Source organism: Hakea prostrata, chromosome 9, assembly GCF_041222555.1.
Source record: "Hakea prostrata isolate BN-2017 chromosome 9, UWA_Hpros_2, whole genome shotgun sequence".
Lineage (NCBI taxonomy): Eukaryota > Viridiplantae > Streptophyta > Magnoliopsida > Proteales > Proteaceae > Hakea > Hakea prostrata.
This window is the reverse complement of record NC_142608.1, coordinates 58,328,965-58,351,888: the sequence shown is the minus strand read 5'-3', so window position 1 is coordinate 58,351,888 and position 22,924 is coordinate 58,328,965.

The following is a 22,924-nucleotide window of genomic DNA, read 5'->3' as shown; positions in this document are numbered from 1 at the left end:
GATCAGGGATTTTTGTTCTTTTAGATCTTCTGTCATCTTGCCTAATGGATATGGCCAAGTTGGTAAGTCATTTAAATACTCATGATCAGCTCATTATTTTCTGAGCAGAACTAAGCTAATCTTGGTTAACCCCAAAATGTTAAATTGATCTTATCTGTAGGGATTAGTGAGTGAAGCTGAGGTAGTCTGGTAGATTCCTTCAATGTACCAGTATACCATCCACGTTTCTCATGGTCTTGTATATGTTGGACGGGTTAGAGGAGCTTGTATGGCTGACGAAGTTTAGGATTCTTGTTCATCGAGATGAGCAGGGATTGTTTTTGTAAATTTAAAAAGTTTGAGGGATGAATAATTGTAATAAGTTAAACATTTTACATATAAAAATCTATTTGTAGAATCTAAAGCGTTCATGACTATCTCATCCACGTGTCAAGTTTTAACGGCTGCGCGGATGGATATCCGTGCAGCCGCGAACAAAAATCCCAATCTAACTATTTTGAAATATCAAGGAAGAAGGAGAGGGAAGAATTTACTCTCTCTGTTTTTTGGGAAATCAGAGGTAACACTTTTGACAGGGGTAATATGAGTAAATAGTGATTTTTTTTCTTCTTTTGATTAAGAAGTCATTTATAATGTAACTAAAAAGAATTAAATAACTGCATATTTTCAAATGACAATAGAAACCCAACCGCTCAACTTGCAACATCAATTACAGTCAATACACCCAACCTTAAGGTTGTACTCTCAATAGTGGTATAAGATGACTAAAGGAGAGAAAATGAACTCCATCGTAGAGGGTTGTTCAGTCAACAATAACTGGCGCCGCTGCGCTTTGAGGTGGAGAGCCTCTCCTCTCCACCCCCACTGCTCCCTCACCTCCTCTCTCCCTCTCATCCGTCTCTCTATTAATCCTCTGGTTTTATTTTTCCACCTCTGCTCTGCTCCTTCGTCTCCTATTTCCCTCTTTTAGCCTTTCTGTTAGCTTTCTCTCCGCTCGCTTTCTCCACCTCCACCCCTATTATGCCCCCTCGCCTCCCTCTCTCTCTCTATCTGTCTCTCCGCCTCTTCTCCAGTAAAGTTCCGGTTTAGAAAAAAAAAACTCTCAGTTTTCTCATTCTCTCCATCTCGCTTCTCTGTTTTCTCGTTTGCTTTTTTTTTTTTTTTTTTCTCCCCCCCAATCGGTGGAAGGTTTAGATTGTTAGAGAAAAAAAAAATCAGGTAGATGCAAGACCAGGTAGTGCATTCCGCAGGTTTGAAGGTTTTACGCCGGAGCTGGAAGTATCTCTCGTGGATTTGGAAGCTTTGCTGTTGTGAGAGTTTTGTGTTCTTGGTAGCTGTTGGTGTGTCTTCACTGTCGTGGTGGCTGTTGTTTCCGCCCTTGTGGCATGTTATCTCTTCGCCCTTGTAGCGTGTCTGTCTCCGCCTTTGTGGTGTATCGCCTCCTTGTGCTTAATTGTTGTTATGGTTGTTACAACTATTATTCTAGGGGCTTGGGCTTGACCCATTCTTTAGCCAGGATGACCTTGTCTATTGCATGTATGACATTTGGTCAATTTCCATTCCTTGGTTCGGATAGAACCTTGTGTTCTCATGCATTTATCTTTTGTATTTTTTTCTTTTCTTTGTGACACTTTACCTCTTGTGTGTGTATGATGCAATAAGAATGTATGTTTAAATCATATGATTTGCACCACCAACGCCTTCAATCACCTCAAGCTTGGCTTCCACAAGCTTGATTAACACTTTGGTATGTTCTTCAAGGTTGAGTGAGGATGAGAGGCAAAACACACTTGATTTCTTGTAATTGAAGAGCTTGAGAGTATTTGTGGAGTAGTTGATCAATTAGCAAGGTTCAGGCTCTCAAATAAAGTGAATTTGGCTTATATAGATGGTCTTCAAGTGCCTTAGCCCAACCCCCAGTGGATAGAAAAATGACAAATTTTAGCCCAAATGAACATCCGTCTAAAAATATAGCCATTTAAAAATTTAGCTTTTGGAGCATTTTTAACCAGATGTATGTCTGTCTGATTAGACTTCCATCTCAGACGGACGTTCGTTTGAAGCACAAAATGCCTTTTATAGGAAAACACAGGGACTTTAAGGGGTTTTAAGAATTTCTGGCCAGCCCTAAGCCTCATAAACTCTCCAAACATGTCCTAGGTCTGTATAATGATATGGTGTCTCGTACAATCGAGTGTAATTTCATATGAATGTACATGAAGTGACTTAAATCCTAATTTGCTAAGTCTTCTTGCTTGAGCTTGAGTTGATGATCATTAATGTTCTTGAGTTTTCTTGCACTTCATTCTTCATGCTCATCTTGACTTAGACTTCATGTCCATCTTGGCTTGGTCTTGGCCTTGACTTGGGCTTAAGCATTCACGTTGAGTTGGATTTGGTCCACTTGCTTTCATATAAATACAACTCAATATAGCCATTAGTAATTCATGTTTGTTACCATCAAAACAAATGGAGGTTGATGTGGTAATGCTTGACATGACATTTCCCAATACTAATGCAATAATAGGAAAGGAAAAAAGGATGAGAATCATGATGCACATAATCAAGAATTTTGAAATAAAACCAACATGGATGATACATCCACTAAGGAGAGAACCAATGAGACAACATATTGGTACTATATAAATCATAGGCCTATCTTTCCCAAGTGTAACTGAATTCTTTCCACTCAACACATGTAAGTTCATCTTCTTCTCTGGCTCTACAACTACTTTGTTAAGGCCCATAGTAACCCATCTGCTGAGGGAATGGGAAAAGTGTTGCTTTCATATACTAACTTGATCACTGGAGGCGGCTATCTGATCCGCATGGTCAGCCCATTATCATCATTTGACTTGTTGAACAGGTGTAGTTCAACTTTAAAGAGTCAATTTTTAGATGCAACAATTAGACTGTTATAAATACTGATTTGGCATAGAATATAATCATCATACCACCATTCACACTTTGAAAGGATCAGAATTTGCTGAGTGAACAATAAGAATCTATAAATCTTCTTACTTGAGTAAATTACTATTCAAGTATTTGAACTACTAAATCTTGATATAAAGTCTTATGAAAGTAAAAAAGAATCTTTATACAAAGGGTTAAAAATGTTAAAAAGATGTATTAATAGAATAGTTACTCTTCCTGTCAGTAATATTAAAAGAAAGAAAGTGGTATAATCTAAGAAAAGTTAATATAAATACCCTTCTACAATTAATCAACCCAAAAAAAATCTGATCTTTTGATTAATCTAATTAATGAGTTGCACCTAAATGAGAAATTCCCCCTCCCCCCCCCCCCCAAAAAAAAAAAAAACTTAGGTTTATTTTAATAATTTTAGTTTTTCTTTGTATTGTTTCACCACACAATATTTGGATTAATAACCTCAAATCATGTTTTTTTGGGTAATTTTATTTGGATTTCATGAGGTTTGATCTTCTTCTTCTTTTCTTTCCTTGTTTTTTTATTTTTTTTTTTTATTTTTTAAATTTTATGAAATGGAAAGTTTTGATCAAGTTATTTAAAAAAATAAAATAAAAATTAAGGCATCTAAAAGAGCCAACTAAAGCTACACTTTTATTTTTATGATCAATATGTCTTTAAGCCTTTTTTTAAAAAATAATTTAAATTAGTAACATATTTAGTTAGATAATTATCTAATATTAAATTGTTGGTACCTTATAACTTTCTTCAAAATTAGGGTAAGATAAAGAAAAGAAATCAAAATTGCATAAAAATAACTCTATGTTTTCAATTTATCTTTCTTCAATAATACCTGGGAGACAGATATAAATTTTTTTATCAAAAAATTACATAAATTGTGAACATGCTTTTGGCACTATCGTAGCAACCTCTTATATAGAGGATTCAAATGAAAATTAGCATTTTTATCATCCCAAAATTGAAAACAAAATATACAGATTTTTCCTCGCTAACTGAACCATCATGCTCCTTCTTCTTCTTTTTATTATTATTATTTTTATTTTTATTGGCGTTATAATTGTACATTCATGCTTGTTGATACAAGGATCTCTCAATGCCAAATGCCAGAGGCTGCTTCTTCTAATTTTGTTGCTCATTCTATGTCTCAACTGAGTGCTATTGTGGCTCAGAAACAACCCTCTCCTGCTATACCTCACCAAGATTTGCCCTCTATGGTTACCACAAATATCTTGTCACCTATTTGCCCAATTAATGGTACCATTTCCGCAAATGTATCTCAACCTGGTACCTCCACAGATCAAATCTGTATTGATTCTATCTCACAGATTACCCCAACTCAAGGGGAGGCGGGTTCTTCTTCTTCTGCTATCACTAGAGCTCAACCAATCATAATTAGAACCACTTCTACAACCTTTCCAACCCAAGGCTCAAGAATTCAAATTGAAGAAATTAATGAGATGGATGTTCCCTTCTTGCATAATATTGTTGTAAACCCTAGGAAAAGGGGTGCTTCACCTGAGCATGTTGCAATTATGTTGAAAAAACTTCGGCTTGAGGATGAAGAGGTATCTCACCACCCTTGGGGTGGTAGGGGTACGGGAATTAATGCCATTGCTCGCAGTGATGGAGGCCGATCTGCTAGATCCTTCAGGGTTGCTATGAGAAACAGGGGTTGTCCAACTTCTTCTTTTGACAGGGTGAGGCAGGCTGCCCTAAATCAGCTCCCAAGCGGGCCATGAAGTTGCTATCTTGGAATTGTCAGGGACTTGGCCCTCCCCTGACTCAACGATACCTGCAGAAAGTATGCAGGAAAGGGAGGCCCAGCATTGTTTTTCTTATGGAGACAAAACAACATGATGCTGAGATTCGTCGTGTGGCCAGGAAACTTCGGTTTAATGATTTTTTCTTTGTTAACCCCATAGGTTTGTCGGGTGGTATTGGTATCTTGTGGAATGGTAATGTCTCTGTCAATATTTTATCATCTTCTTCTAATATTGTAGACTTACTAATTACTATCTCTTCCTCTGGGTGCGAGATTCGGGTCACTCTAGTATATGGCCATCCTCAGGTTGAACATAGACAGCGTATTTGGTATGAATTGTCACACTTGGGTTCCTCTGTAAGTTCCCCTTGGCTTGTTCTTGGTGATTTTAATGAAATATTGTCAAATGATGATAAATTGGATGGGAATCCTAGACCTCAATCACAATTAGATGACTTTAGAATGACCATTGATAGCTGCCACCTGTTTGAGGTAAAGTGTACTGGGCCTAAATTTTCCTGGTCAAATAAACTCCAAGGAAGGGATCTGGTCAAAGAGTGTCTCGATAGGGCTTTTGTAAATGTTGAATTTGTTGACCTCTTTGGAAGTGTCCAAGGCCATAGGCATGCCATGGTGGGCTCTGATCATACCCCCTTAGAGATTTCATTATACCCTGCAAACAAACGTCCAATGAGGTTTCACTATGAGACTAAATGGGAAGATCACCCTGATTTGTTTGACCAAATTAATCTTGGGTGGAAGTCCATCAGTGTTGGCTCTCCTAGTTACCAACTCCAGCAGAAAAGTAAACATTGCACCAAATCTCTATAGTCATGGAGTAAGGTAACTTTTGGAAATGCCTCTATGGAAATTGCCAGACTGTCTAAAATCCTAGAGGAATGCCAACAAAATCCCCCTTCTGACTCATCTGCAAAGGAAGAACTAGATCTTAAAAAGGAAATTGAGAAACATCTCTTGGCAGAGGAAAAGTTTTGGTGTCAAAGATCCAGAGTTCTATGGCTCAAAGAAGGTGATAGGAATACCAAGTTTTTCCATGCCTCCACCACCTATCGGAGGCAAGAAAACTCTATTACCAAACTCAAGGACATACATGGCCATTGGTTGACTGAGGATCCCCAAATTCACTCTGAAATTTTCTCTCATTTCACAACACTCTTCTCTTCTTCATTTCCAATTTCTCCCCAGGAGTTTCTCTCTAGCTCATCTCCATGCATCACAGCTTCAGATAACTCCTCCCTTTGTTCCCCCTTCTCAGGTGAGGAAATAAAAAAGACCATTTTTCTAATGAAGGGCACCAAAGCCCCTGGTTTTGATGGTCTCCCAGCCCGTTTCTTTCAAAGACATTGGGACACAATTGGATCGGATCTTATACAGAGGGTCCAACACTTTTTCAATGGAGGCCATATGCTTAAGAGCTTAAACAAAACCATCATTTCTCTCATTCCCAAAAGAGGGCACCCTCAAGAGGTTTCTCATTATCGTCCTATCAGTCTTTGTACCACTCCCTATAAAGTCATAGCCAAATGTCTAGCTAATCGCCTCAAACCTATCCTTAGGTCCATCATTAGCCAGACTCAGAGTGCCTTTGTTCCAGGTCGAGCTATATCATATAATATTTATCTTGCTCATGAATATCTTTATTTTCTTAAGAAGTCAAAATCCACTTCTGGATTAATGGCTCTTAAGCTTGACCTATGCAAGGCCTATGACAAATTAGAGTGGTCCTTTATTGAAGAGACTTTGAGATACCTAGGTTTTGCTGATTTGTGGATTCAGTGGGTGATGCAATGTATCACCACGGTGGAATACCAAATCAAAATAAATGGTGCCCTTTCCAGGAAAATTGTCCCCCACAGAGGTATACGTCAGGGTTGTCCCCTTAGCCCTTATATTTTTATCCTATGTCATGAGACCCTATCCCAAAGGCTCACATCCAACAGGGGGATCCCAAGACTCCCAGGCATTAAAATTGCTCGTGGTGGCCTTGAGCTCAATCACCTTTTCTTTGCAGATGATTGCATGCTTTTCACTCCTGCCTCCATTCCAAATGCTTCCCAGATCAATGTTCTCCTTCAAGATTTTGAGCTAGTCTCCGGTCTTCATATAAACTCTGAAAAATCTGCTGTCCTCTTCAGCCCTAGGACTCCTTTGAATACTAGGAATGATATTGTTTCAATTCTAGATATCAAAGAAGTCCAGACCCATGGTACTTACCTAGGTCTTCCTTCCTCTATTGGCAAGTCTAAAAGGCAAACTTTTTCTTTTATTCTTGATAGACTTGCCTCCAAATTATCAGGCTGGAAAGGCAAACTTCTCTCCCCGGCTGGGAAAGAAACTCTGATTAAAGCAGTTGCTTTTGCCCTCCCAGTTTATGCAATGTCATGCTTTCTCATCCCTAATAAATTATGTCAACAAATGAATCAAAAAATTCGGCAATTCTGGTGGAAAGATGATCACGGGAAAGGAATATTTTGGGTCAAATGGGAAACTTTGTGCAAAGGGAAAAGGGAGGGGGGTTTGGGCTTTCGGGATGTTCAATGCTTTAATAAGGCTTTGTTAGCAAAGCAAAGTTGGAGATTACTTACGACTCCTGACTCTCTGTGGGCCCAGGTAATGCATGCCCAATATATAAAGGACACTCCTCTCCTTGAATGTAAACCCCCTTCATCTTGCTCCTGGGGCTGGCGTAGCATCCTCGCTGGCAGAGATATCCTAAAGCATGGTCTTATTAGACAGGTTGGCAATGGGACTAACACAAACATATACAAAGATCCTTGGTTGCCCTCTCTTCCTTTCAAGGGCATAAGTAGCTCTCCTCTCACTAATGGTCCCACTTGGGTGCAAGAATTAATTAGATGGGAAGATGCACAATGGGATATTCCCCTCCTCCAGTCCATTTTTACCGCCATTGAAGTAGAAGCAATCCTTACAATCCCTCTCTTGTCTATCAATACACATGATTCATGGGTTTGGTACAAAAATAGAAATGGTAAGTTTTTTGTTAAATCTGGATATTACCAATGTTTGGCTATGGCAAATGCTCAAGGTAATTGTGCTTCATCATCTACTCATTCTATTTTTTGGAATCAAATTTGGCACATCCCTACCCTTCCTAAAATCAAACATTTTCTTTGGAGAACATCACATGAGGCAATTGCAATTGGTAGTTCTTTATTTACTAGAAGAGCCACTCTTGCCCCTTTATGTTTGATTTGTGGTCATTGTCTTGAGAATGTTGGTCATGCTCTTTTCTTTTGTTCTCATGCAAGATGTTGTTGGGAACTTTCCCCTCTCCGTATTAATATGGATGATTTCAAAGGTGAACATTTTCATGAATGGATGGAATTTATCCAATCAAAGTTTAAGGGATGTGGGGATATGGATAGAGTTAACCAAATTTGGAGTGCTTTAATTTGGTGTATTTGGAATACTAGAAATGCAATTATTTTTCGTGGTATTGATGCTTCCATACATTACACTATGAATCACTTCTCCTCTTTATTGGCAGATATCCAAAACTTCTTGAACATTCCTCAGGTCCCAGATCTCCATGAGCAGCTCATTGTTGCAAACCACCTAGGAGATGCTATATGTTTTCAACTTTTTGTGAATGGTTCGTGGGAGTGCAACACTAGAAAGGGAGGAAGAAGCTGCATTCTCTGGGACACTAATGGAACTTTTATTGCTGCTCAATGCAACCATGGCTTTGGACCTTCTGCTTCTTTGATGGAACTTCTTGCTGTGAGAGATGGCCTACTTCTTGCATTATCTTTAGGAATATCTCACATACAAGTGAACTCTGATTGCCTACTAGTCGTTTTGGCTCTCCAAGGCTTTAGCTCTTCTTTAAATTGGTCTAGTCTTAGTTTAGTTTCTGAAATTTTTAAGATTGTCATAGACTTTAATGTGGTTCTGTTTCATTTTTTTCCTAGGACTAGCAATGTTTTTGCTGATTTTCTTGCTAGGGGGGCTCGTTGTCTTTCCCTCTCTCGATCTTGGTGGAATATCCCACCTTTATTCATGGTTGATGTTTCTTTGTTGGCGTCCAGGTTTCCTGGCTTACACTCTTTTTCTTAATGTTATGATTTTATTTGTTGACCCAAAAAAAATATCAGAAAAATCAGGCAATGACAGGTGATTCTTTTGCAGCCTTTCACATGGGCAATGAATGGCAATGTTATCGAGGCACATGGGCACCTTTCACGAGGTCATGCTTTAAATATCAAACGTCACACCCAATTGTCTTTCCAAGTTGGAAAAACCATTTGGATACTGACTACACATTGAGCATTGGGTAATGAGTTGAAAACATTTTACGCTTAAACATTTCATAAAGGACATTAAATGTCACACTCAATTATTGGAATCCGGATCTTCTCTCCGTCGGGGGAGCACAGACCATGGCTTCCTGACTACATATATCAGTGGGGCCCACTGGTGTTGAAAAAGTTTTTTTTTTTTCAAAAAGTGTTTTTTACCGTGGGCCCCACTGATATATGTGGTCAGGAAGCGTCGGGGAGCACTTTGTGCTCCCCGTCGGGGTCGGTGATCCGGACTCCAATTATCGTTGGTGATGCTTCCCAGAAGTTTCTTTTTAACAAATTATCATTGCCATTTCCATAGTTATTTTTAATTACAACATCATCCCACAATAAATCCAAATGTCAATAGATCCTTTCAATATTTTATTTATTTAAAAGGTAAGAATATTTTTTTTAATTGTGTGGAGGTCCTATTGTATCTTTTTAATTAAAAAAAATTTTTTTTTTTTTTTGCTTGGAGGTCCTATTATATTTTTTTAATTTAAAAAATAAGTTTCTTAAACCAACAAAAGGATACCCGTGTAAATCAAGTTAACCCTACCTACAAGGGGCAAAAAAGTTCTTGTTAACCAAATTAAATAACATTATGGAAATAATTATTTGATCAGCAAGATATTATTTTCATTTGTTTGGTTCCTTTAATTAAAGAATATAACTAACAGTTTACAGTATTAGAGGGGTATTTTTATTTTTGAAAAAATAATTTATTGATAAGGGACGAACCTGATATTTTGATTTGTTTTTACATTACATTAGTATTAGAAAGTAATTAAGAAACAATTTTAATAAATAAATAAATAATTGAGTTTCATACATGAGCGCCTCAATTTTTATGGAAATACCACGGATTGAGATTTTTTGCCGCTTACATGCATGACTTCACACTCACATGAATGTAGTGTCAACATTGTGTAAAGTCTACCCGTGTCAAGTAGGACATTATGGTACATGGTGAGTTGGGGGTAGAGGATCTGAGACCCGAACACCACAATCCACTCAAACCAAAACCTTGCAACTCCCCCCCCCCCTTTTGATTTATTAACTTTAAAATATGATTTTACATTTTCACCAATGTTTAACGAATTCATCTTTAAATCATATATAAAATTACTAATATAACCCCACATTATTCACCCTTGCTTTTTCTCTTTTTCCTCTTTAAAATCTAACTTACAAGAGATGGGTGAAGAAAGATCTTCAATTTCCAAATTATAGGTTTTGTGCACATGAGAAGATTCTTGAGCTTTTTTACATTATATATATATATATATACTCCTCTTTTTTCCGCAAATCTTTCACTTGACTATTGTATCTTTCGTCTTTATTTAAATGTCATTTTTTTTGCATTAGTTTTGTTGTTATTTTATTTTTTATTCATAGATTATTGGTACCCTTTTTATATTTTTTATTTAAATACATAAAATTAAATTAAATCGAGAAAAAAAAATTTCCTAGAAAGGAGAGTAACTGCCAAGACTTGTTCACAATACGAGTCACTTGCCATGGCTTTGTAAGGTTCTCGAAGTCATCAAGTACTGCAACAAGGTCTAACAAACGTTGTTCCCAAAGGGTGAGCTCAAAAGAACTCAGCAAGTTGTTCAATCACAAATAACAATTACAGTCACAATTCAAGAACAAAGTATGTGAATGCATATGACATGAAATAGTGTGCAAGTATGCTTCTAATTCTATATATGATAGTCTCTAATGGTAGACACACATTAAATATAACAACATACTCCTTTGGGCAGTCTTAGTCACTCTCCCTCAACAAAAGACGTCTATTGGATTCTTCGCGACTGTTGGGTCAAGGCGTCCATCTCAGACAATCACCCAAGCCTTAGGTCACCACTCTCTCACATCACAATTGGTATGAGTACTGGTATGTGTCAGGGTTATACCTAGCCTAATGCAAGTCATCTATTGAGTCTTATCAATCTCGGAGTCGGATACTTCCCTTTCGTGCCCCTGGTAGTCTATTTCAGTATCTTTCCCCCTAAAGTCATCGTATCCTATGGTTCAAACCAACTCGGACTATGAACTCTTAACCCTATTGGTCATCCACATATAATAAACCGGAACCTCTCAAGTCCTCTGGCAGATTGTCTACCAATCTTGAGCGCCCATGAGCCCAAGTTTATTATGTGTGACCCTTCCAATGAATGGCCCACACACTGTGATTTTTGCCCTCTCATGGGTTGGATACCGGTCTTGAGCGCCCACAAATTTCCATTGCTACCACGGGTCATTAAGTTTCAATACCGTTGCCGATTGGGTGAGATATGCCGAGGTTTTCCTAGCCAAACACTTCTAGACAAGTCCTATATATGTCATCCAGTAATTATGGAAAGCACCATAAAAAATGGTCCCATACCACCTTCATTGATGTCCCGAGTCAAAGACGCCCAAGTGGCATTCCCCATTCCACAATTACAACTTAGGCAATCACATCTCAAGATGATTCTAAATATAATGTTACATCCCAATCCATTCTCATTCCTTTCATTCACACTCATAATAAATATGTGTATCTAATGAATAACATACTACAAATACAGAGGCATACCTATCATGAAATAGATCATGCATTCGAGAATAGAAAGTAAACCATGCTATTTGTAAGTGAACATCCTTACCTTATACTCGATTCAAAATCTCCGAATAATAGATCGAATGATAGGTTCAAAGTTGCCAAAGAAACCCTAACATACAAGGATTAAATTAGGAACAAGCCTCCAAGGTTAGAACATGAAACGGTGTCAAATGGGGCAACTTGTTGTCATTGTACCCTTTGGTCACTTGGGGCGACCAAGGCAATCGACCAAGCCTAGTGTGTACAGACAGTAAAACCTAGATTTGATCAGAATCTCATTGTTTGAGTTCTAAACACTTCAAAATTAATAGAAAAACTTTGAAATAATATTAGAAAATTGTCTAACATGGTTTAGGCATCAAACATGGCCAATGGAATATAAACCTAACAGATCACATACTAGGCGTCATCTGAAATCAATCCATAGATTTCACGGATAGACTAAAGTAAATGAGGATTCACTCTAAGACCGAGAAAACAATAGATCACGGTCTGAAAATAACTTAGGAATACATCTAGCATGGATTGGAAATCAACACTGAAAAAAGAATAATAAGCACATAGATTCATAAAGTTGAACTTATGATGACACGTTATGATATTATGAGTTCCTAATCTTAATATCATTCTTTTGTTTTTTATTTCTTTCCAAAAATCTTAATATCATTCGCTACTCTGGTATCAGTCCGGATCAGCTACCCGTCGGGGTAGCACAAAGTGCTACGGCTTTATCACCATAAAAACAGGAGGACCCAGAGGTTGGGTGATGGGAGGATTTATTTTTTTTTTTTATTTTATTATTTTTTACCAGTGAGTCCCACCGAATTTGTGGTGGTAAACCAGTCAAGGAGCACTATGGATTCCTCTGGTATTTGGCTTTCACGGTCAAGGTTTGAAAATCCAGGAGTTTTTTCTCTCAAATAAAACTCAAAACTAGAGCACTGAACCTCTAATTTATTATTTAATTTTAAATATATAGGTTATGAATTAATAAATATTTTCCAAAAAGTGATGGACAAGTTTTTTGAACCCTTTCCCACGCAAGATGGAAAGAAAAAAAAAATTTCAAAAGTGACGGAAGATTTATTTTTCTACCTTTCACATGCACGATTTGAAAGAAAAGGTAATGATATCAGGTACATGAACAAGAAATCTTTTTCTAAAAAATTTTCAAAAGTGACGGAAGATTTCTTTTTCTACCTTTCACATGCACGGTTTGAAAGAAAAGGTAATGATATCAGGCACATGAACAAGAAATATTTTTCTAAAAAATTTTCAAAAGTGACGGAAGATTTCTTTTTCTACCTTTCACATGCACGATTTGAAAGAAAATGTAATGATATCAGGCACATGAACAAGATTGGTAATGATATCAGGCACATGAACAAGAAATCTTTTTCTAAAAAATTTTCAAAAGTGACGAAAGATTTCTTTTTCTACCTTTTACATGCACGATTTGAAAGAAAAGGTAATAATATCAGGCACATGAACAAGAAATCTTTTTCTAAAAATTTTCAAAAGTGATGGAAGATTTCTTTTTCTACCTTTCACATGCACGATTTGAAAGAAAAGGTAATGATATCAGGCACATGAACAAGAAATCTTTTTCTAAAAATTTTTCAAAAGTGACGGAAGATTTCTTTTTCTACCTTTCACATGATCTGGATTCCATGAACAATGAATTGAATAACTAAAGTTCACACTAAATGACATTAAATGTCACAGGCAATTGTCCTTGACTCTGCCTTGCACGCGAAAGAAAAGCAATGATATCAGGTACATGAACAATGAATTGAATTCTTACCAAAAGAAAAAAAAAATGAATTGAATAATTAATGTTCACACTAAATGACAATAAATGTCAGAGTCAACTGTCCTTGACTCTAGAGTCTTTTTTGAGAATTTAATAAATATTCCCTCAGACGTCAACAATAAATGCTCCATTTCATTGGCTGGCTGTACTGTAATCCATTGGTTAATTTTCTGGTTGATTAATATAAATTTTTTTCCTTAAAATGTCATTTATATTAAAAGTGAAGAAAGTAGAAGCATAAAATTTCGACTCTGTTTTGCATAGAACCAAAGACTCAATCCGCCAAAAAAAGTTACATCCTATACACCCAAGCTCATTGATTCCTCACTCAACTAAAGAAACATTACTAGGTGAAATAAATCACCACCAGTAGTCTAAACATTAAGAAAGAAAAGGGTTATTCAAACCAAGATTTGGGTCTTCTAGATGAATCCTAATCGAACTTTTCATTTAGGGTCTGAGACCAGTAATTATCTACCTCTAAAGTCTCCAATCTAGCTGATAAACATACCAAGTGATCAATTAACAACCTTATACAACTATTTATTGCATAATTAATCTAACCACTTTCTCCTTTCCATAAAAAAATAAATGTACCATTACAGCTAATAAGCTGTAAATTCAAAGTCAATTTGTGGAAGGGACTTCTTAAATCGCAACTTGATAAAATAATTAATATTATTATATACAACTCGGCACTTAACGCATTATTACAAGTTCCTAGTTTTCATCATTTAGGTAATATACATTTGGAGTTTCTGAAGTTAAGTTTAAGTTACTTTTAATCCAAAAATAAATACATCTTACATTTAAATCCCCTATACTATACTGAAAGACCCAAAGAAAAACAAACCCCTTTTAAGTCTTGACAGAATCCATGGTTTTAGATTTTCTATGACTACAATGCCCCCACCTTTGATAATTTTCACCCCTTTATATTGTTTTATTATTCGAAATTCATCATATATTTTTTATGGGTAAAAAAGAAGCAGGGATCGGAGGAAAAACAAAAGATTTCTATGCTTAATAGATGTGCTTAAAAACATCTCTAATTGGGTGATTGAGTCCACTCCCAAAAAGGTAAAGGACCACATCCATGCTAGGGAAAGTAACTGTATTATGATGATCATATCCTAAATGAAATAAATTGTTTATGCATTGAATCTAAGAATATGCACTCACCCATTCTAATGTGTAAGAATTTTTAACCAACTGTTGAAAGTCAAAGTCACAAAATGGAGCTTAACTATCACAAGGAATGGTAGATATTTATTTGGGTAAATATCACTTACATCCCCTCTTAGCTGGACAAATAGAAAATATTTAACGGTAAAAGTTAAATTTAATCGAAAAAGTTAACAGAGGAGAGGTGTTTAATACATTTGCAAGGTAAGAGGAGAGGTAAGTAACATTATTCAACTAAGAGGGGGTCTAAGTGCTATTTGTTCAGCTAAGAGGGGTGGTAAGTGATATTTACCCTATTTATTTTTAAAAGAAGGTGTCGACAAGTTGAATAAATAACACTTCAATAAATATGATAATTTTTATTAGCGGCAGCCGCTAGTGGCTGAGATTGTGCCACGTGCGCAGATATGAAACCAACGATTGTGAATAAAAGTGTGGGCATGTAAGTATAAATATATATTTTTATTTTATAAAATTTCAACTAATTATTTGAAATTTACAAAACCAACTCCCTGTGTTACCCAGACTGAGTTGGTTTTGTAAATTTCAAATAATTAGTTGGGATTTTAAAAAAAAAAATCTATATTTACTCGGCTAACTGTTTGATTCATATATGTGCACGTGGGGTGATTGCAGCAGCTGCCGCAAAATAAAAACTCTATAAAGGATATGCGGAGTAGTAGGATGGTGAGGAACCTGCTTCTAAGTGGAGAGGTCATGGGTTCCAACACCTACCCGTGGCATATGTAATATCCCTATCCCTATATATAAAAAGCGCCTTTGTACCAAAAAAAAAAACTCTATAAAAGATATGGTCGATCATCGATGTGATTGGGTTGAAATCTGGAGAGATTTGTAAGAAGATGTAGGAGAGACTGGAAAACCATTGAAAGTTGCTTGATGGCGACGAAGCAATCAATGGCAGAAGTGCACAGTCTGATGATCCTCTTGAATAACCTGCATCTACTTCTGGCGGCACATGATACGCAAAGTGGGCTGAGGGAACAAATGTCATGGTTCTGCGAGCAGTTGGAGGTCATGTTTGGGTTTCTACTCGTGTATTATTCTGAAGACGGAAGTAATTCTCAAGAAGCATTCTCAAGAATATCTAAGTAGAAGCATCGGTTTAAAACCTGAGTGGGACCTCTAAAAGCTTAGAAGAATTCTTAGGAATCTCTAAGTAGAGGCTTCGGTTATGACCGAATACGATCTTTTCTAACAAGGCTTCTGTTCCGACCGACATAAGACCTTCCACAAGGCTTCGGTTTCGACCAACTAAGACCTTCCAAAGCAAAGGCTTCGGTTCCGACCAACTAAGACCCTCCAGCAAAGGCTTCTCTTCCGACCGACAAAGACTTTCCAGCAAGGCTTCGTTTCCAACTGACGAAAGATCTTCTAGTAGGCTTCGGTTACAACGATTAGGAATTTATGATGTAGGACTTCGGATTTCCCGAATAAGACCTATAAGGGCTTCGGGCTTCCTGAATGTTGCCTAAGAAAGAGGGCCTCGAATTTTCTGAGTAAGACCCTATAATGTACTTGTTGAGAATGTACTACGATCGAGCAATCATGAAGATTGTAGGGCCTCAGATTTTTCGAGCACCCCATAACTTACTGTTCGGGACTTAGCTTCCTAACTAAAGTTTTATTGTGAAGACAGAGGACTAGACTCGGTTTAAGTTAGTTGTATCAAGTCACAAAACGTCAATAGTTGTATCAAGTTACAAAACCTCAAATGGAAAAAGGCAAGATCGTGTACGAACGAGGTGCATTCAGATCAACAGTCAAGTTCCCAATGAACCAGATCCATACCCATCAATGTCTGATGATTGTTGACAGTCTGAACGTGAGATCAATGATGGCAACACTTCCCAATGACTATGTGGCATTTCGGCGCACAAGATAACGAGGAGTCTAGGCGGCTCGAGAGCACACCGCTGAGAAAAAGGTCAGATAGCAACAAAGATGATTTTTTCAAGAATGAAAGGACGTTTCGTCTGATCGAGATTGAGAAGCAAACCAAGCATTCGGTTTGGGGGCTTCTCCCGAACGCTCAGCTTGGGGGGCTTATGTTGTGAATAAAATATTACTGAACCGAATTCATCTTTGGTTTAGTCTTTGACCCCGGTCGAAGACGGCCCCGACCCCACGTCGGGTTTCGCCATCATGGTGGGGTTTGGCCATCATGGTGGGGTTTGGCCATCATGGTGGGGTTCGGCCATCATGGACAGGTTCGGTCATCACGGTCGGGTTCGGTCATCATGGTCGGGTTCGGTCATCACAGTCGGGTTCGGACATCCGGTCAGGTTCGGGCATCCGGGCAGCTCATTATAGCGTGATGAAGAAGGAACCCTGCAGTTCCAAGGATAAGCACGACCTCGAGAAATTCGGGATACGTAATTGAGTTATATACGATTACAACTACCTTGAGGAGTGGGCAATCGTGTTAATAATGGAGACCGCTTCCACCCTCGAGAAAAGTGAAAAAACCCTACAATCGAATGGCCACCAAGAAAGATCATGAATTAATCTGACGGTCAAGGAATGGAGGTAAATCCAATATAAACTAAAGCCTTATGCCCAACAGAGGTAACTGAATTATTCTTTGTTGTAGCACTGTTGAGGAATCTACAAATATACTTTAAACTTGTTCTCACAATACTGTCAAATGAGCTGAAACGTACATGAAGTACTTTCTTTAAGGTATTTAGACACCCCGATTTGTGCAATACGGGTTCTAAAAGTGTCTTCACCCCAAGATTAGTCAGCCCAAACCTTTAAAGTTGCACCCCAGAAAGGTTTACTCAAGGTATAATTAGGTTATGTTCACTGCTTAACAGAATAACAGGGAGAGAGAGAGAGAGAGAGAAAGAAGAGGAGGAATTATGTACTTAGAATGAACTCGAAAATGGCTTTATATAGAGCTCCAAAGGCTGTGGGTGAAAGGTAAGGTCACCTCTCTTTGTTGAGGGTACCTTTCAGCTCAACTCTCTTTAGCAATGTACCTCCAGCTGACCTCCCTACAAGAGAGTGCAGCTCAAATGGCATCTCCACGTATTCACCCAGTAGTGGGCTTTCTAGAATAGGGCTCATGACAAAATGTGCCTTCTGGACCAAAGCCCACGACCCAACAAATCCCAAGTCATATAGATATATTAATATTAATATATATCTATCTATATAATCATGGCAGGACCACCATAGGGTTCAGGCAAATTAATAATACATATAATCAGATCCTCTCAACCCGATGTGAGACTAAATAAAACCATGGATAAAAGACATAATTAAAACAAATATTTATATAATGTTTTAAACATATTTTATAACATTCTTCTTCTATTATATTTCTCAATTATGCTCTGCAACTAGCCAGGGCAATGTGGTGTGCTAACTGAAGTAAACGCCTTTCGACGCTACATATAAAGGCAGCCAAGTCAAATCAAGTCATCATAAACATATAAAATATAACAGAAGATTCACGTTTAGCACAGCCTTTTGCTAGGACATCAACGTCAACGTTTTCCTGACGTTTAAGAAAATGAAAAGAAATGGAAGAGAAAGCGGGGTGAGAAGCTTCAAAGTTTCAATGAGCCATTGAGTCAAGCTTCCCTGCTTACCGCTTCATTTTTTTGAGTCAAAAAGATGCATTAATTGAAAGTTTCTCAAACAAAACGTTTAGGGCCGAGAAAGAAAGAATCTGCAAAGAAATTTGGGGGGTGTGCCGTGTGGGACCAGATTCTGTTGAAAGTAAGTTTTGCAATGCATGTGAAGGCAAGCAAATCAACCTCAACTTTTTTCCGACATCTAATAAAATGAAAAGAAATAGAAGAGAAAGAGAGGTGAAGCTTCAAAGTTTCAATGAGTCAAGCTCCATTGCTTACGGCTTCTTTTCTTTCTTTTTTTTCTTAACCTGAGACGTCTTGGAATTAAATTATTTGGAATTGGAAAACATGTCCCTGTCTTACCTAGCCCGCCTTGCAAGTGTATTTTCTAAATTTTTGTAAGGGGTAGATTTGTCAGACTACCTAAACAGCAAGGATAGGGATTACACCAAGAAAAAAACTGCTCGGGGAGGTCAGGTCAAGGTACGGAAAATCGTCAGCAAATTATTGGTAAAAACTGCCGAAAAAAAATAACAATAATTTCCTTCTCCTCTTCCGAATTGTAGACTTATATCGCTTTCATTCTTTAGATTTTTCTTAGAACCTTGTCAACATCTCAACAAATTGAAAGCAAAAACATAATATGAATTAAGAACATAGGTAGATCTGATTGGCATCGAAAGCCTTAGGCCATTCACAATCTCTAGTTTCTGGCCGCCATCAATGTTGTGGGAAGTCGACTGAAAACTTCCATTATCACCGACAAACCAAGAAAGCACCACCGATAAATCAAGAAAGAGAGATAAAGAAAATCCAAAAACTTCCATCACCACCGACAAACCAAGAATGAGAGAGACAAAGGACATTTTATTTGTTTATTGTGTTCACGTGTAATTGTTAGTTTTTAATTTTTAAATATTTAATGGGTAGAAAACATTGAGTGATAGATGTCCCATCAAATTCGTATAGAGTGATATTTCAACTCGCTTTCATTAATTGACTAAATAACGGGCATTTCGTCAACTTTTAAAGAGTGATATTTCAACTCGTTTTCATTAATTGACAGGATATTGCCGGATAACCAGAGTAATTTTAAAATATTTCATGAATAACGAGGATTGAGGATTTCTGCAGTTCTGCTACTCATGGCTAAACTTTTTTATCGGCAAAATTTCGGCGAATTTGCCGAATTTGTCTAGTTCGCCCAGGTGCGAACCCACGAAATTTACCAAAATTTCGCTCCATTCTCAAGTGCTAATTTTTTTTTTTTTGGTAGAATTCTCAGGTGCTAACTAGTTCCCTCGAATATATGTTTCCTCAACCACTCAAGATTGTAGTATGGTAATATCCATTTTTTTCCCGTTTTATCTTTTTTCCATAGTAAAATCTTTTTATTCTTTTTGTTGGCTTCTCTTCCTAAGAAAGCCTTTTTTTTTTTTTTTTTTTTCTCCTTTGGTAGAAAGTCATTTATATCAACAAGCAAAAAAGATTACAATATATACCATGTTAGGGAACCACCATTACTCGACCCACAACAACAATTGCGCCCTTTACACCTAATTTCACCAGTCCCCTGTAAAGCAAAACATGCTGCAAAAGATTACGAATATGAGAACAAAGCTTTAGAAGTGAAATTTTGGTCGTTCAAAGGCATCCCAAGCTAGATCTTTCGTAATCAAAGCTGGCCAAGAAACATCCACTCTTGAAGATTTATGTTTGACTGTCAATGTTGCTAAGAAATCAACTATGGTGGGTAATTTTCCGAACTACTGATTGCGAAAAATTAGCAAACACCTCCCCACATTGCTGAATCCACCAAGGAAAGACTCTCTTTGGGAGGCAACACAACAGCAGCAATAGAGTCACACTCAAACCATACTTTCTTAAACTGAAGATGCTGCACCTATTCTATACCTGAATTAAAAACCTCCATTTCAGCTTCAAAGTTAGTTTGTACACCCAAATACACATGGAAGGAATGTAACACTCTGCCATTTGCATCACGGAAGACTCCTCTTGCACCTGCATGCCCAGGGTTCCCAATCGAACACCTATCAATGTTAATTTTTATCCAGCCCTTGGGAGGAGCAGTCCATAAAACCTCTTGTGGAGGGGAGGCTTCTTTGATCCTCAATGTTATCTTCAAGGATTTTGCTAGGACCAGCATTTCATAATTAATTTGCCTTCCCTGGATTGCAAACCTCTACTAGCTAATATCAAAGAAAACATTCTGAAGCACCCGTTCTTTCTCATTAATATAATCCTCATAACTGCGTCTATTACGGCAATGCCACAAGTAAAAACAAACCAGTAAACAACTAGAAACCCAGGCCTCACCCAAAGCGATTAGCTTCCCTTATTGTCTCTACCATTTAAAATACTCTTGCAATAGAAGGTTTTGCTGTCCAAGATACACCAGAGCAAGCATAAATTTTTTTTCCAACACAGTGCAACAAAAGGATATGTAAAAAATATACAAAAAATATCCTCAACAGCAAAAAGACAAAGATTATAAATGAGATACCAAGATCACTCCCCTTCTTTGCTCAAAAGCATCCACCTGAAGTTTCTCATTTAATTTTGGCATATCTTGAGTCTTTTTATTGAATATTGAGCGTACAATGCAACCATCATATATTAGCTATGTCTATTGTTTTTTGCTTGAATCAGACTATTTCCTTATGTATTTTGATAATTTCTATTCAATTCCACACCTATCGATACATATCTGCAAAACAATATGGTATGATATAAGGCAAAACGTCTCTTAAAATCACCCCACCGATACACTACCGATACACGATACTTTAAACCTTGAACATCATAACCCACAAAACAGAATTCTTCAAAGACATTCTATGAAACAGATGTTATGCATCTTCTATGGAGCCTTTCTCAGCATAAAGCTTGACAAAAGAAAATAATTCATATGTTGTGATATTGATATACTTGTTATTTGTTTGTTGAAAGAAGTGACTAAATTCAGTTTTTGAATTTTTTTTTTTTGGGGGTAAAATTCGATTTTTGAAACTTGAGAGTGCTTAAGGTAGCAATGAAACAATTCTATTAACGTCACTGTGTTTTTTTGGGTAAAACATGAATATAATTTTGACATAGTAAATTTATATTTTATTCTACAATCAATTAGATAAAAGTTACTAATACATTTTCTTGTTCATGACCAAAAATAAATTCTTATTTTCATTTCTTTTAAATAGTCAAAATAGAGAATAATAATTGATATTGAAAAGGCCCTAAGACTATAAACTAGCCAAGTGGGCTTGCACTCAAAAAGTGGATAAGACTAAGGTATCGTGCTAGCCAACAACAACGCCTTCAGAGTCAAGGAGTCGGTAGCAAAGTTGCTCGCCCTTGACATATACACTATCATAAAACTGTTAAAACATTATGAATACAAAAAAAAATGCTGAGATTTCACTATTACCAATAATTAGTTGGTTACAAAAGCAATCCATATATCAAAATAAAATGAACAAAATAGAAACTTAGTCCGAGAAGAATGACGATATGAAGGTTCCAACTGGCCTACTTGGTAGCCTCTAAAATAGAATTATTGGATTTTGATTAAAACCAAGAAATTAGTTGATGAACAAATCAAAATCCAATAATTACTTAGAAAAACTATTCTTAAGTTTTTTTTTAATTTTAAAAAATGTCCTATTAGTTTGAGGGTTAAAAATATCAAAGAAGATGTAAAATCACTCCTTTAGGGCCTGTTTGGTTACATGAGTCTAGAGATTTCAAATCTATGGATTTCAAATTTATGGAGTCATAATTTATAAAATTAACTGTTTGGTTAACCAAATATGCTGAATGAAATCTGTGTATTCATACATGATTTTTGTGAAATGTGCAAATGTGCAAATGTTTAGCGTTTTTAAAGTAGGGATGAAATCTCTGGATTTCACCCCATACCCATAAATTTACAGATTCACGTTTTTAGTGTAAAAAGATGAATCTCTAGATTTCATGAATCTAGAGATTTTCACAACCAAATAAGTATAAATCTCACATTCATGAATCCAGAGATTTAAAATCTCTGGATTCATGTAACCAAGCAGGCCCTTAGTTTTGTAAATCTGACCTTAGTTTTAGTTGATCGGCCTAAGCCCTAAGATAATCATCAATCACTCAGTTCTTACGTAATTTTTCTTGTACTTTAAAATTACTAAAAACAAATAAATAAAAATTATATTAAGAGGGCGAAGCTTCAAAACGAAGCTCAAAAACAAAACGGGAAAATTACGTGATTAGCTGCTTTTAGGTTTCCCTTTACAAAATAGCCACTCAATATTTCACTTTTACAAAATTGAGTTTGCGTTTACAAAACATTGATTTTTCACCATTTTGGACTTTTTTTACCCCTAAAATTGATCACATCAAGCGGGAAAATCACTATTTTGTCCAAAAGGGTAAAGTCGTTATTTTTTCATACCCTTTGGACATTTTTACCCATATGTCGGTCAATTTTAAGAGTAAAAATGTCCAAGAGGTGGAAAAACATTTTTTTGGCTATTTTTGTAAATGTAAACTCAGTTTTAGCTAGTTTTATAAAGTGAAACATTAAGTGTCTATTTTTGTAAGGAAAAACCTAAAAACAGCTAATCACATAATTTTCCCAAAAAAAAACTGTGCTATGGACAAAAATAAACG